This window comes from Schistocerca serialis, chromosome 3 (assembly GCF_023864345.2).
Source record: "Schistocerca serialis cubense isolate TAMUIC-IGC-003099 chromosome 3, iqSchSeri2.2, whole genome shotgun sequence".
NCBI classification, from domain to species: domain Eukaryota; kingdom Metazoa; phylum Arthropoda; class Insecta; order Orthoptera; family Acrididae; genus Schistocerca; species Schistocerca serialis.
Window position 1 is genome coordinate 310,758,603 of NC_064640.1, and position 13,300 is coordinate 310,771,902.

Sequence of the window (13,300 nt, forward strand, 5' to 3'; positions counted from 1 at the left end):
AAGTCACGGTTGCAAAATACTAACACGAATTCTTTACAGACGAATGGAAAAACTGGTAGAAGCCGACCTTGGGGGAGATTAGTTTGGATTCTGCAGAAATGTTGGAACACGTGGGCAATACTCACCCTACGACTTATCTTAGAAGATAGATTAAGGAAAGGCAAACCTACGTTTCTAGCATTTTTACACTTAGAGAAAGCTTTTAACACTGTTGGCTGGAATACTCTCTTTCAAATTCTGAAGATGGCAGGGCTCAAATACAGGGAGCGAAAGGCTAGTTACAATTTGTACAGAAACCAGATGGCATTTATAAGAGTCGAGGGGCATGAAAGGGAAGCAGTGGTTGAGAAGGGAGTGAGACAGGGCTGCAGCCTATCCCCGATGTTATTCAATCTATATATCGAACAAGCAATAAAGGAAACAAAAAAATGGAGTAAGAATTAAAATCCATGGAGACGAAATAAAAACTTTGAGGTTTGCCGATGACACTGTAATTCTGTCATAGACAGCAAAGGACATGGAAGAGCAGTTGAACGGATTGTACAGTGTCTTGAAAGGAGGATATAAGATGAACATCAACAGAAGCAAAACGAGGATAATGGAATGTAGTCGAATGAAATCAGGTGATGCTGTGAGAATTAGATTAGGAAATGAGACACTTAAAGTAGTAAATGAGTTTTGCTATTTGGGGAGCTAAATAACTGATGATGGTCGAAGTAGAGAGGATATAAAATGTAGACTGGCAATGGCAAGGAAAGCGTTTCTGAAGAAGAGAAATTTGTTAACATTGAGTATAGATTTAAGTGTTAGGAAGTCGTTTCTGAAAGTATTTGTATGGAGTGTACCCATGTATGGAAATGAAACATGGACGATAAATAGTTTAGATAAGAAGAGAATAGAAGCTTTCGAAGTGTGGTGCTACAGAAGAATGCTGTAGATTAGATGGGCAGATCACGTAACTAATGAGGAGGTACTGAATAGAATTGGGGAGAAAAGGAATCTGTGGCACAACTTGACTAGAAGTAGGGATCGGTTGGTAGAACGTGTTCTGAGGCATCAAGGGTCACCAATTTGCTATTGGAGGGCAGCGTGGAGGGTACACATCGTAGAGGGAGACCAAGAAATGAATACACTAAGGATATTCAGAAGGATGTAGGTTGCAATAGGTACTTGGAGATGAGGAAGCTTGCACAGGATAGAGTAGTATGGGGAGCTGCATCAAACCAGTCTGTGCACTGAAGACCACAACAGCAACAACAAACGACCGAGCCGGAAGTTATAAGCGACAATCATCCTGATACCCCCGACAGTGGCATACATGTAGTGGTACTGTTGTTGCTAACACTGTAGGACAGACAACTTTCAGAGATCATAGAATGGACCAAAAGAAGAAAAAAATGTCCAGTAAACATGGGGTCTAAAATGCATACCTTAAGTGCTATAGGCACTTGTTTAATAGAAGAGCTGTGTTTCACAATAGCGAAAATGAATGAACAAGTGCTCATAGTTCTTAAGGTATGCAGTTTAGAGTGCATATTTACTAGACCTTTTCTTTTTATGGTCCATACTAGCCTCTCCAAAAATATACAAACCAAAGAACTTCCAGCAGAAGTGCTGTGTTTCACACTACCAAAGATGAACAACTGTTCATAACTCTTAAGGTATGTGTTTTAGAGCCCATTTTTACGAGAAATTTTTTTCTTGTGTTGGTCCATACTGACACATATGAAAGTTGCCTGCCCCATAATCTTAGGAACAAAAATACTGGTATGTGTATACTGAAATGACAAAAGCTATGGGATACCCCTAACATCGTGTTCGGCCTCCTTTTGCCCAGCATATTGCAGCAACTCGATGGGGAATGAACTCAACAAGTCGTTGGAAGGCCACTGGAGAAATGTTGACCTATGCTGCCTCTATAGGCGTCCATATTTGGAAAGGGTTACCGGTGTAGGATTTAATGCGTGAACTGACCTCTGCCGGCCGGAGTGGCCGTGCGGTTCTAGGCGCTGCAGTCTGGAACCGAGCGACCGTTACGATCGCAGGTTCGAATCCTGCCTCGGGCATGGATGTGTGTGATGTCCTTAGGTTAGTTAGGTTTAATTAGTTCTAAGTTCTAGGCGACTAATGACCTCAGAAGTTAAGTCGCATAGTGCTCAGAGCCATTTGAACCATTTTTGAACTGACCTCTCAGATAAGTCCCATGAATATTCAATGGGATTCATGTCGGGCAGTTTGGGTGGGCAGATTATTCGCTTGAATCGTCCAGAATGTTCTTCAGACCAGTCGCTAACAATAATTGTGGCCCGATAACATGGCACATTATCATTCACAAAAATTCCATCGTTGAATGGCTGCAAATGGTCTCTAAGTAGCTGAACATAAACATTTCCAATCAATGATCGGTTCACTTGGACCAGAGGACCCAGTCCATTCCATGTGAACACAGCCCACCTCATTATGGAGCCACGGCCATCTTCTATAGTGCCTTGTTGACAACTTAGGTCCTTGGCGTCATGGGGTCTGCGGCACACTCGAACCCTGCCATAAGCTTTTAACAACTAAAATCGGGAATCAACTGACCAGGGCACGGCTTTTCAGTCGTCTAGCGCCAACCGATTCTGTCACGAGCCCAGAAGAGGCGCTGCAGGCGACGTCGTGCTGTTAGCAAAAGCACTTGCGTCAGTCGTCTGCTACCATAGCTCATTAATGCTAAATTTTGACGCACTGTGATAACAGAGGCGTTCGTCGTACGCCCCACATTGACTTCTGCGGCTATTTCACACTGTGTTGCTTGTCTGTTAGAACTGACAACTCTACGCAAACGCCGCTGCTCTTGGTCGTTAAGTGAAGGCAATCGGCACTGCGTTGTCCGTGGAGAGAGGTAATTCCTGAAATTTGGTATTCTTAGCACACTTTGGACACTGTGGACCTCGGAATATTGAATCCGCTAACAATTTCCGAAATGGAATGTCCCATGCGTCTAGCTCCAACTACCATTCCCCGTTCAGTGCCTGTTAATTGTTGTCGTGCGGCCATAATCATGCCGGAATCCTTCCCACATGAGTCACCCGAGTACAAATGACAGCTCCACAAATGCATTGCCTTTTTATAAATTGTGTACGCGATACTATCGTCACCTATATATGCGCATACCGCTATTCCATGACTTTTGCCACCGCGGCGTTCTGTCCATTACCTCTGAAAGTTTGTATCATCATCACGGAATCACCCTGTATATAGAGTACCTGACTGCACAGGTTTGAATTTCTTCCCATTCCAATCGCATATGGAGTGCAGAAAGAATGATTCCATAAATGCCTCTGTGCATGCTGCAGTAAGTCTAATGTTGTCTTTACAGCCTCTACTGAATCAATATATAGTGGCTGGAAAATATCTCTAGATTCTTCTCTTAATATTGTTCTTTGAAATTTTGTAAATATGCTTTCGTGGGCTAAGTTGTCTCTATCTTCAAGAGCCTACCAGACAAGCTTTTAAACTTTCCAGGGAGTGAAACAAGCCTCTAACTATTCGCCCTACTCCTTTTTTTATGTGTTTAATATCTCCTGTTAGTCATATTTGGTGTGGATCTTACACACTTAAGTAATAAGTTGGATATTGGTGGTAAGGTCTAATGGGACCAAACTGCTGAGGTCATCGGTCCCTAGGCCTACACACTACTTAATCTTACTTAACCAACTTTTGCTATGGATAACACACACCCATGCCCGAGGGAGGAGTCGAACCTCCGACGGGGAAAGCTTCACGGACCGTGACAATGCGCCTCAAACCGCGCGGCTACCCCGCGCAGCACTTAAGTAATATTCCGAGGTGGAATGCACAAGTGATTTGTAAGCAGTCGTCTTCGTAGTTTGATTGCATTTTCCCAGTATCCTACCAACGAACAAAAGTCTGCCATTTGCCATTCATACGACTGAGCATAAGTGATTAGTACATTTCGTACCCCTATAAATTGTTACACCCAGGTATTTGAAAGAACCGACTCATTATAATTTTGAATTACTGATATTGTATCACAGGATATTACGTTTTTTTTCCTTTTAGTGAAGCGCATAATTTTACATTAATGAACATTTAAAGCAACTTGCTGATCTTAGCACTACTTTGAAATCTGATCAAGACCTAACTGAATATATGTTCGGCTTTTATCAGGTAGTACATTGTAATCCGTAATTCATTTTGAACTGCCCTATGCACTGTCAAAGTGTTAGGCGTCCTTGATTGCCATGGAACAACACTGACACAATAAATCCAATGCATGAAAAACTGGGGTGAAAGGGATGGACGGGAAACATGGGAAAGAGACAGGAAGGAAATAATGGCTCTAAGCACTATGGGACTTAACATCTGAGGTCATCAGTGCCCTAGAACTTAGAACTACTTAAACCTAACTAACCTAAGGACATCACACACATCCATGCCCGAGGCAGGATTCGAACCTGCGATCGTAGCGGAGGAAATAATGACTTCCAGTCACACAGGACATTGCAGTAATGTTACGCCGAGAGCTGAAAATTTGTGCAGCACCCGGACACAAACCCGGATGCTGCAAGTCTGTAGAACGGTTGCCTTAATCACCTCAGCCATCCAGACACTATTCCCGTCCGCCTCCAATCTGCAAGCTCCCACTCGCCGCACCACAATGACCACCACTCATCAGTCCGCTGCTCGCAGATTTCTGATTCCCCTAGGAGTTCGGACGTTGATTGTGTATCCGAACTGAAACTTTTTCATCAAACTGTCGTCACGCCCATATAATTAATTATATATATGAGTGGTGTCTGATCTGTCGGACATGGTAATAATCTGGTAATGTTGTGCCCTAAAACACTTCTGTATATGTGTTCCTGACATTATTGCATTTGTCTCCATACAAAAAAAAAAAAAACCCTCATGAGAGGTACCCTGAGATCATCATTAATAAAATGGGTATGATTTTTTAAAATATTAATGTGTAATTGAAAGATATTACTTGTTTTGGTTGGAATACTTCCTAGTAAGCTGTTAAGCAACTATTATCAAGGGAACCTTACATCATTTTAATCGTGCTCAAAATAAAATATTTGTTTGGAAATAAAAACAGTTCTGATGCACTTCAACTGCGTTCATGCAGCTGACATATCTAATACGTTTATTTTCGTCGATATCAAATGTCGTGCTTAAGTTCAAAAATGGTTCAAATGGCTCTAAGCACTGTGGGACTTAACATCTGAGGTCATCAGTCCCCCAGACGTAGAACTACTTAAACCTAACTAACGTAAGGACATCACACACCTCCATGCCCGAGGCAGGATTCGAACCTGCGACCGTAGCAGCGGCGTGGTTCCGGACTGAAACGCCTAGAACCACTCGACCACAGCGGCCGGCCGTGTTTAAGTTCAATATTTGTAACTAACAAATGCAATTAATACAAATTATCTTCTCGAGCTGAATAACATAATAAAACCATCGCAGAAAAATGGTTTCACAAAGTGTGCTTAACAAAATCCCCTAAATAATTTAGTTACCCAACGCGGTGCGCTACAATGTAATACGTAGCTCGACGTCACAGCTTGCTGACACGAAGGAAAAGTGTGAGAGGAGGGCAGATTACGGCCTAACGTCCCTCCGACGCCGAGTTCATTTAAGTACGTCTTAAGCGAAGGAGAGTGATCAGTGTGCAAACGCGCCTCCTCTATTGCAAGCACTGCTTTCCGTTTGCTCTCTATCAAGTAGACAGAGATTGATGTTGATGATTGTCTCACGCCAGTAGCAACTGTTGCTACCGAAAGAAGTTTGCGCACAGGCACTCTTAGCAGACCGAAAACTAGCCAGCGGAAATCACAATCTGTGTTGAAGAACTGTACGCTACACTCATAGGCCTCCGCAAAACTTTGAGCCATGTACTAAAATAGTGTTTTATGTTTGTTTTCCACTGTCAGACATTGCCATAGTGCCAAGTCGTACACAGAACACAAATGTATCTTATTAATTCACACAAACCCACATGATTGTGGAGGTTTAAACCTCTGTAACGCAACGGAAAATATTTTTAAAAAAAGTTGTGACTGGTAACAGTAAATTTGTAGTTCCAATTGATATCAAATAGTAGTCACAGCAAAACCACCGAAAATATTCGTATAAAAGGACAACCATCTTCTATGACCGCGTTCGGCTTTGCCTTGCAAAATGTGGTCGGCCGCAGTCGCCGAGCGGTTCTAGGCGCTTCAGTCTGGAATCGCACGACCGCTACGGTCGCAGGTTCGAATTCTGCTTCGGGCATGGATGTGTGTGATGTCCTTAGGTTAGTAAGGTTAAAGTAGTTCTAAGTTCTAGGGGACTGATGACCTCAGAAGTTAAGTCCCATAGTGCTCAGAGCCATTTGAACATTTTTTTGCAAAATGTGAGTTGTGAAACATCTTACGATAACCACATTCTACGAGTCTCTTACAGATGCATTCTTCAGTAACGTGTTTTTCTGCTTTGAGCCGCCATTCAACACAATCAGTATATCATCACCCGTCCCACTTTCGACTGTTGGCCTCATTTCGTCTTCTTATTCCATAAATCGAGTTCAGAATAAGCCAGGCAGACTGAGAGGTTGCACTTATGCGGCATTTCCACGGAGTGTAGCTTATAAAACTTCTGCGGTGTTCGCTCTTACGTGTTGCTCAGTTGCGCAACCAACGTGACAAGTTTGTTTACTCAGGTGGAGAGAATTACTGGTTCGTCCCGTACACGGGAGGAGGAGAATCAGATCCACTTTTAGAAGTATGAAAACATGTTTTACCAAGTATTCTTCCCCATACGCAGGAGGATCATTTCAATAAAATTTAAGGACTCGGGGCACGTAGATGTGTATCTGGAATATAGTATTTGTCTTCATGAGACAACTGGAAATGGATGATAGTAGGAAAAGATGACACTATAAAATAACGTTGGCTTTCGAAGAAGACGGGTAGACAGAACATGAATACAAACAAAACAAAAACGTTCCATAACATTCACAACCTTAACACTTAGTTACTATTACCACAAAGCGGAAAAGGTACATTTTTCTTCGGTTGATAGGAACTGGTATCAAAACACGCGAATCAGCTTCTCTAAGAGGCTTTATAGCCCCGTCTATGAAGACAAAACAAGGTCGAATACGGGAAAAATTCGTGTAACTGCAAAGTTTTGTACGGTGGCAGGAGCAAGTGCCATGAACAACATACTAAAAATCCTGACCGGTGGGCTGCGAGAGTGAGGGTGGAGGGAATGTTTTAAAGACGACTTCTTTGCTTTTCTTGGATAACTCGAAAATCGCGGCTTCTAGCGAAGATATTTACCAGTCAAAAATTCAATTCAATTAGCTTTCCTACAGAAAACTCCTATTTATTTTTTCTCTACGCTTAATATTTTCAGCGTTGTAGGGGACGAAATAACCGAAGATTATTAAAACAGTATTTTAACTGTATAAAATTAATGTTTATTGTTAAATGAAGGGGTTGAGAACAAATATTAAAACTGAGTACCACGCCTAACAAGGAGACCATTACACCTGTTAATCACGGATTTTGATGAGCCTTGGATATGTTTTAGAAGAACATGGTTAGCGCCTTTTCATGCTACGGACCCTAGTTTCTGAGCAAATCGATGTTGAAGCTTTATGGGTACCTCCGATACTCGTAACGTTAGTTCTGTTTCGAGCAAGTGAGTGTAGTCCACCGGGTAAAGTTAGAGGCTACAGCGCTGGCACTACGGATTAGCTAACCACTTGTACCGGCAGGTTACAATTTTCACGAAAATAATTCAAAATGCTCCCGACTTACTAAACATTAACTTAGAAATCGCTTTGTCGGAAGATTCCATAAAAAAACATTTTTCAAGTTCCGTGTCTGTTTAATTCACCTCATTTCACAGGAATGACCAAATAAGCGTGGCTCGCACCGAAGCTGATGGAAGAAAGATCAATCTTTTTGAATTTAAAGTAGCTGTGTTTTCCGCTACCGCTTCTGAAAAATCCGTGAGCCAGCAAAGCAGTAAACTTTTATTTAGTGAGCATGGGGCTCAACGAATTTTGTTTCGGTTGCTTCTACAAGAAATACTATCCGGAATTCTGTTCTAGCACAGCAAGCCATGCAAACGATAACGAGTAAGACGATTCTGCAATCTGTAACAAAAGGAATACACATCTCCAGAAAGTTTTTTGTAATGGTTGATTTATTAACGAAATTTCTACTGTGAAAATGACTACTTTTGAATAACTTTGCATGACTTATACTATTTAATGATATTCTGTACCATGAAATTGAAAAAAAGTGTCCCAGGATGCTTTGAACCCGTACCACCAGCATGAGAGCCGTAAACCTTAACCACTGCCTACTCTCGCTTGACCAAAACTAGACGAACATTACGCGTGTAGAGGGTACGCATAAAACTTCAACATCGGTTTTCTCGGAAACCAGAGCCATCTCTTGAAAAGCCGCTAGCCGTGTACTTACGACAGGTCCCTCTACAATATACCGAGACTCATCAAAATCCGTTATTAACAGCTCTGATAGTCCCCTTGTAAATGCATTAGAACCGTGTTATTCCGGTGATGTGATGGGTCGGAGAGTGAGAGATGGAGGGTAGATGCACGAGGGAAAGCACGAATTGTGGTCATACACTTCCCTTCTCCAAACTGAAGAGTGAGCGAGTGAGATCCCCACTCTCTCTATCCCATGACGTCACAAGAAATAACTAAAGGGGGTTTCCCACAGTTATACAAACTTTTCTGCAGCTCGCCTTATGAATCACTGGCGAAGCTGTGTAGTGACACGCCCAGGGGTGGGTAGGGGGCCCCTTTATTTTCAGCAAAGTGTGTTAACACTGTATGGAATACAGGTATTAGTTACAATAATATTAACGCAAAAAACACATTAGGAGGGATTCTACGTAAATCTCTACACACTGTTCTACACTATGAGAGGGCAAATTGTTTCTAGGCCATCCTGTAAGGCAGTTGTAGCGTTCTTCTGGGAAAGGCGACCACTCGCTTTCCAGTTTACAGACTATAGCTCACCAGTATTTCGTGCCCAGTCCTCGTATGTGACTAGACAAAGTAATTTCACTGTGCTCGTTTATACAGTGGAGCTACTTTCAGTTTATTAAGTGAGAACTTATTTGCAGTTGTTAAGTGAGCTTTTATGTAAAATGCCTGCCTATAAACAATGGCTGAGAAGCGTTTAATTTGTAAGTGTGATGTTGCCAATGACCTATGTAGTGTTGGTGGGAAAGAGATGGGTTGGGGTATGTGGCAACTTGCTGCTGTTTGTCGTTGACAGCATATTGTAAAGCTGTGTGACTATGTTGTAGTCATTTGGTGGTGAATTAATGAATGACTAGAAAGTTACTGTGCTTTTCTCAGCATTGCTTGTGTTACTGGTAGACTGAATAAATCTCTTCCATTCAGAAATTCCTTGTACTTGTAGACTGAACTGCAGTGGGTGGAGCCACTTACCACACATATAGAGTACATCTCTCGAGGTGAGTATCAATATATCTGATGGAATGGGACTGATTATTTTGAAGCCTAAAATAGAAATCTGCTGTAATGCATTGCTTGACTTATGTTGAAATATTTGAAGTTCCAGGTGATCTACTTCTGCTGCATAGGGAGCCAAGTTAAACCTCTGGTCCTCTTCAGAGCTGAGAGAACTGTGGATGGGGTGATACATGTGATTCCCTTCATGCTCTGGTACTGGAGACAATGCGTTCAACACTTTCGAGTACACACTGACAGCATGATACACTTGGGGGCAGCCTCTTCAGTGTGGTAGACAGAGACAGCTACAGCTGTTGATCTTTTTACGTAATACTTCACTTACAAACAGCAAATAAATACTCACTTAATAAGTTGAAAATAGCTCCACTATATAAACACGAGTTCAGTGAACTTATTTTGATAGTCATGTAAGAGATCTGGACAAGAAATGTTGCAGGGTTATGGTCTGATTGCAAACTGAAACGTGCATCGCTCGTGGTGGGGAACTCCCCTGACGGAGACGAATGCTACAGCTGCCGTAAATGATGACTAACGAGGGGACATTCTGTGAGGTGCATCGAGTTAAGAGCTCCCACTTCGCCTGCTTCTAGTGTGGGTAGGCACCTATCACACCCTAAAATTGTAGGTGCCAATGCGGCCTCGTTTTTGAAATATTGCTGTGGTGTCACCGCCAGACACCACACTTGCTAGGTGGTAGCCTTTAAATCGGCCGCGGTCCGGTAGTATACGTAGGACCCGCGTGTCGCCACTATCAGTGATTGCAGACCGAGCGCCGCCACACGGCGGGTCTAGAGAGACTTCCTAGCACTCGCCCCAGTTGTACAGCCGACTTTGCTAGCGATGGTTCACTGACAAATTACGCTCTCATTTGCCGAGACGATAGTTAGCATAGCCTTCAGCTACGTCATTTACTACGACCTAGCAAGGCGCCATTATCATTTGCTATTTATCTTTTGATGCATGTACCGTCAGACCGATGTTCACCAATTATGGATTAAAGTTAAGTATTCCAGCAGCTACGTACTTTTCTTTATAGCATTCATTACGTATCCTGTTTCAGACCTCACGCCAGCCTGCGTGAGTTTAAGCGCGTGCCTTTCGGTTACCCGTCACTGTGGATTGGCTGTCTTGCCAGTCCACAACAATTGCCTGTTAAAATTTGGGCAGCTCTCTTTCACTATGGTGGTAAGTGAGCGAGTAGCCGAGTATGCCGGCAAGGTAACTCAGCGTCTTCGGTCAGAGGGTTAGCTGCCCTCTGTAATAAAGAAACTGAGTTAATGGATCAACCACGAATTGAATCGGGTGACATCCGTCCCGAGCAGATACAACGAAAGAAAACGAACAAAATGAGATTACAAAAAAAAAAAAAAAAAAAGTGTCAAGCGAGCGAGAGTCCCGTCCAGGCGACCCTGCTTCGGGACCCGTCTATGCTACTTTTGTTCCCTTTTTTTCAAATGCCTGTTTTTAATTTATAATTAATCATGAAAATTCCGCAAGGAATTTATTAAAAAGAATTACGAGCCTCTATAAATCAAAATTACAGATTGAATGTCAAATTTTGTTTCAATCTTTTGCGTTTATTTTTTTTTTTTTTTTTTTTTTTGAACAGGAAGTTAACCGCAATGTAATTTCTTGAAATATTATATTATTGTTCAATTTTTTTCGATGTATTTTTAATTTTGTTCCGTTGAGGTAGGGAATATTAAAAAAATACCCACGAATGAGGGATTAAAAATATGTTTCATTTGATGGAAAGTAAATCGATATTTCCTATATTTTGACGAGTACATTCCGGCGGATGACACTTGTTATGAAAACAATCAAAACATTTCTACTTTAGACACCACGAACATTGTACGAATACACATTCATTTTCGTCGCAATCGCATCTGTATTTTCTCAAGTCCGCAGGAAACGCCACTGCATTGACGTTATGGAATACTTATTTTTGCGATGGATCTAGCTTCGCGGCACGCCATGCATATCTATGACAGTGTTAACGATGAACTTGTAGTATATCTGAAAATCCAAGCAAGCTATCCGAAAATCGAAAATAATGCTTTATTCACGTACCTTCTCATATTTTTATATACCGGAGCCTGCAGTTGGTCATGTACCAGCGAATGGATTTTTATCATGTCCTCTGTGGATGTGATTTCTACATTGGGTTGCAATAGGTAAGGATCGTTTTGGAAGTGGCGAATGTAATTCTTTAGTTGGCGATAAAACTATACATCGCATGGCTGACAAAATGGTGTACGTCGCGGTGGTATCACTGATAGAGTACAAGTTGGTAGGCCATCTTCATCGTTGAATTTCATTTCATGCAGGTCTGTGGAGGTTTGCCCACTCCACGAGTCGACGATGTAGAGAAATTGATTATTTTCCACGTATGGCTGAATTACTTCATCCAAAAACTCTTCGTACGTTTGTTTATGCAGTTTTCCGGACTTTGTTGATATGATGTGAACTTTCTGGTATTCCCCCATATATCCGTCGACGTCTTTTCGGACTTCTTGCAGGCAAACAAATACTTTAGGCAGCAGTTTTCCAGACAATGTGATTGCATATTGCGCAGTATAAGAGTGCGTCAATTTAGTTATTTGTCCAACAGCAATTGCGGTTACTTTTTCACCTTTGTGGGACCAAGTGCGCCTGCTGCTTATTTTATATTCACATCCTGTTTGATCTGTATTTATGATATAATCAGGGTTGAATCTCGTGATTATACTGCTTGTTTGCTGCTGATATTTTCCAGAAGCTCGTGCAAAGTTCTCTAGTCTTTCTCGCCGACATATTTTGTTACATGCCGTTGAGATATCCGATGCATCGATTTGAAGCGACGAACCCAAGATTCCGACGCTTTGACGACAAAATTTCCACCCAGAAATTGAAAAGCAACAGCCATTGCCCACTGGTGGAGCATCCGTGTCGTTACGAGGCCTGCTCTCTGGTCTCTCGCCTCGATAAACCGGTCGTAAACCTACGAATTGATTACTTCCAGTTTATCATTTCGCGTCCCTCCTACTGCGATTTAGAATCTCCACTTTGACAACTGGGTTTTGCTTTTCAATAAGCTCGATGAATGTTTTTGTTGGATGAAGTTCTGCCATCTCCACGGCCTTGACTTTCACTGCATATGGGATTCTGTTCCCCTCATCTCCATCATCTTCTTCATTAGAATCCGAAGAACTAGGTGTTACTTCTATTTTTCGTTTTTTCCGTGCGTCCCTTTCGTCGTGGCTTGCTTCAGAAGGACCTGTAACCTCTTCATTGTCGGAAAATAACACTTCTTGGTCCGTGAATGTCATAATCCCGTACATGCCTAGAAATCGTTTGAACGTTTCTCTGCTGATTAATGAAGATCGTTCGCTGATGTTGGAGTTCACTGATTCCAGTATAAAGCTGTTTTTGATAAGTAACTGCCATAGACGATGCACTGCGTCTGTTAACTCCTGCCGTTTTTCATTGTTAGGTGGAGCCCACAAAAGACCTCCTTGGTCTTCCACCAAATGTTCAATATTGTCAAAATTGCACTCACTGACAACTCGTGAACAACTTGCACTTTGCTCCATTTTAAAGGATAAACGTCTGCACACTTCAAAGCCAAGCTTTCAACTGACGAGAAACGTTTATTCGACAGTTATAGCCGTCGCTACTCACGTACACAGGCAGTAGAGTCCCTATATTCGTGGAACGGCAGGTACAAACAGGGGAACGCCAACGGTCACAGGCCATAAAAAGGATTAGGCGCGGCGACGCGTCAAC